A 3,371-nucleotide genomic window follows, 5' to 3' on the forward strand; every position below is an offset into this window, starting at 1 on the left:
TTTTATTTTTCAATTAGAACGCATTTTGCATAAAGCATGGTTATCAATTTTTCCAATAACATTGCATGTAGTTATCATAATTCATAATACCTTATATTATCATAAATATACGATGTTATATTTAAGCATAATACGTAGTTATAATATAGTTTAGAGTAATATGATATGTATACTGGCGTACGTGACTACGGGAACGGACGTTCGGGCTGGAATCTGCTTATCCAGCAATTCCTACCCTGGCAGTTGCACAGAGAGCCCCCCTTAGTCACGGCGGCCATTCAGTCGTAGAGTTAAACGCACTCAATCAGAATCTCATTTGTTATACAGAAAATCTATTAAGCATTAGAATACAGTACATTGTAGTTTCGTGTTAATAAACATAATTTTTGGTCATTTAATAAGCGCCTTTGCATATATTTTTCGACATACGTCCTTACACTAAGGATAATAACGCGCCGGTACACATCATTTGGTGGCAGCGGAAGTCAACAATTTTATTGCGAAATAAATTGTTGAAGAACCTACGTGTACTACCGTTTTTCTTTACGGAGAGGGCAACGGATATTCGGCAAAGCAGAAACTCCAGAGCATCTTAGAATCAAAGCGAAGAATTTACAGAGCATCAAGATTTTCAACAACGTCAGTATCAATAAGGGCAACGCCGCCGTCGCAGAGGCCGTCACCGTCGCCGAGAGCCGCCCAACTACGAACGTATGCGAAGACCGTCGCGTCTACACGAGTCATCAGCCACACCCGACGTCTACAGCGTGCAGGGACGTCGCCGCCGCCGTCACCGTCGACGCAACAACTAGGTCACAGCTGTTTCCACCGCCTATCAATCAAAGCAAACGGATACCACAACAACATATTATATGTAGCCGCCTCGTTCTTGTGAGTTATCTAATCATTTTTTTTTTAACAATTAATCGCAATACATAAGCTCAAGCTGATTTATTCAGTTGTAAAATAATATAAAATCAATAATAGTACGGTTTAAGGGGAGAAAAAAATAAAACAATATCAGTATAATAAGGCGATCGTGAGTAATTTTGTACTATTATAATTAAAATTATAATATTATTATTATTATTAGTATTATTAATACTATTAGTTTGCTGTACACTTTTATTTATTTATTTTTATTTGCTTTAAGTACTGTTGTGTGTATGGAATCGGAAAGGTAATTGAGGAGAACCATTTATTTAATTATTTTTGTATGGTATGGTTATTTATTCGGGTTAATTATTTGTAATCAGTAGTAGTCTATGTCAGATACGGATCAAAACGAAACCATTAGCTCTGAAAATCTCATAGATCTTGAAAGTAGTGTTAGTGTCCCTTCTAGTGGAGAACTATACGAACCCTCAGACGAATTTGACTCAGACGATAGTAGGTACAACAATTTATCTCAGGCGGGATATATTCTAGAGAGAGCGAACAATTCTATAGGTAACACTGAATCGGTTCTCGAGAACTCGAGGAACTTACTTAAATTAACTAGTACTCAAAATCAAGCAGTAGAAGAAAAAATAATGTCAAAGTTTATGACCACACACCAAGCTCCATTAATTAAATTTGATCCCTATGTTCAATGGGGAAAACGCTGATGATAGTTTTGCATTTCACAATGCGTGCGAATATGCGTTACAAAGCATCGACCCAGCGGAGAAAGAAAATCTGATCAGAGGCATAACAACACGATTAATAGGTAAGGCCATACGCCCGTTTAGACATAAGAAACCTTCTACTTACAAGGAACTAAAGGAAATTTTGGACCTCACCGTTAATAAAAAACAAACGTTGACACATTTACATTCGAAATTATCAACGTTCAAAATAGCTGTGGGGGAGACTATTCAACAATATAGTGACAGGGCTGAGCAATTATATTACGATATTATAGAAGCATCAATGGCAGCGAATGAAATTTCTAATACGGAAGACTTATCTAAAATAACAGAACGCAAATTTTATCAGCATACACCGAAGGGTTACCACACAATACAAAGATATTAGTAAAAGCTAGAAGACCGAATAAATTATCGGAGTGTGTCCAGATTGCTTTGGAAGAAGAAACTTCGCGCAGAAATCAAAAAGAAATTCGCAAAAACATTATCGATTATAAAAACAATAGGTCAAATTTTAAATCAGGAAATAGCTACGCGAGCAAGACAAATTCGGTACAAAAATCTTACAGTAGACCACCTGGCGCTTGTTTTCGCTGTGGACGTACAAACCACCAGGCAAGACAATGCCGTACTTCAGAAGCCGATCAAGCCGTTACAGAGAATCGCAGAATAAGAATAAAATGGAAACAAAAGCTATCAGAATAGTTACGTGCAACTATTGTAAAAAGCCAAACCACACTATAAGTGAATGTCGCAAACGGAAATATGTTAATGAACGCAAGGCACAAGAGCAACAAGGCACATCGTCGGGAAACGAGCAAACATCGGGCCTCAGTTAGTTACTTATAGATACAGGTAGTGATTTGAATATGATAAAATTATCCACTTTAAGAAACGAAACTCAAAGCTATCAGTTAAAAGGAATCAATGAATACTTAGTACGCACTTTAGGTTCTGTACTCCTCAATTTAAATCTAGGAACGGAAACTCTTACAACCAAATTCCAGGTAGTTCATGATAATTTTCCAATTCCTCACGAAGGAATTTTGGGCAATCCATTTCTCACCGAACATCGTGTGGCAATAGATTACCATTCGTCAAAAATCTTTCAACTCAATACCGATCCTGTTACACTTTTGCCACGTTCAGAAACCATCGTTACAATTACCAGCTCAAGACCGGAGAGAACAACTTTAGTAGTTCATTCACAAAGTCTACAAGAGGAAAATGTTCGTCTTGGGAATGTGGTTAACACAGTCAAACAGGGAAAAATCTTAGCTATTGCCATCAACATTTCAGAAAAGCCCATCAAAATACCACCTTTAAAAATTGAAGAAATCGAGTTTGAAGAATTCCGGGAAACCTCAATGTTAATTGCAATAAATACAAATGAAATAACTGAAGATAGGCATCGTATTGATCGCATTCGGGAGGCTATAACATACCAAGAATTAAATGCGGAAAAATCAGATAGTCTCTGGAAGGTGATTGGTGAATATCCGGACATTTTTCAGCTAGAGGGAGATTCATTTCCTTCGACCGATGCAATACAGCACAAGATCCATCTAAAGGAAGGTGCGAAACCTGTTAATGTTCGACCGTATAGACTGCCTTACGCTCACCGTCAGGAGATTGTAAGACAAATGGAAGAGTTGGAAAGTCACAACATTATACAGCCGTCCGAGTCCCCTTGGAATGCACCACTGATCGTGGTCCTGAAGAAACCAGATGCTCAGGGAAACC

General features: G+C 37.8%; 1 pseudogene; it reads left to right on the forward strand.

The window, feature by feature from the left end:
• Positions 1–1,265: 1,265 nt before the first annotated feature.
• Positions 1,266–2,467, forward strand: LOC149063022 (uncharacterized; annotated as a pseudogene).
• The last annotated feature ends 904 nt before the right edge of the window (positions 2,468–3,371 follow it).

This window comes from Diuraphis noxia, unplaced genomic scaffold (genome assembly GCF_037042655.1).
Source record: "Diuraphis noxia isolate RWA-SAM2 unplaced genomic scaffold, SU_Dnox_SAM2 contig0001, whole genome shotgun sequence".
NCBI classification, from domain to species: Eukaryota; Metazoa; Arthropoda; class Insecta; order Hemiptera; family Aphididae; genus Diuraphis; species Diuraphis noxia.